Source organism: Pseudomyrmex gracilis, unplaced genomic scaffold, assembly GCF_002006095.1.
Source record: "Pseudomyrmex gracilis isolate BER0280 unplaced genomic scaffold, ASM200609v1 scaffold_308, whole genome shotgun sequence".
NCBI classification, from domain to species: domain Eukaryota; kingdom Metazoa; phylum Arthropoda; class Insecta; order Hymenoptera; family Formicidae; genus Pseudomyrmex; species Pseudomyrmex gracilis.
This window is the reverse complement of record NW_018020892.1, coordinates 55,387-55,735: the sequence shown is the minus strand read 5'-3', so window position 1 is coordinate 55,735 and position 349 is coordinate 55,387.

Genomic DNA, 349 nt, shown 5'->3' with positions numbered 1-349 from the left:
GGCGGCGGTGGCGGCGGTGGCGGCGGCGGCGGCGGTGGTGGTGTTCAACGACGGCTATCTGTACGTCTGTATGCCTGCCTTCTTGTGCATGCACACGCCGCGTCTTTCCTTCTCCAATTCTCCAACTCTTCCTTCTTTTCTCTTCCTTCTTTCTCCTCCTTCTTCTTCTCTTTCTTCTTTCTCTCCTTTTTCTCTTCTTCTTCTTCGTCTTCTTCTTCTTCTTCTCGTCGTGCTCCTGCCCTGTTCACCATACCCTTCTTCGCATTCCTGCTTTCGCATCCGTTCCTACGGCATGCATGCGCGCTCCTCGCTCTTTTGCCTACAAGTTGCAGGATCCACCTACGCCTCC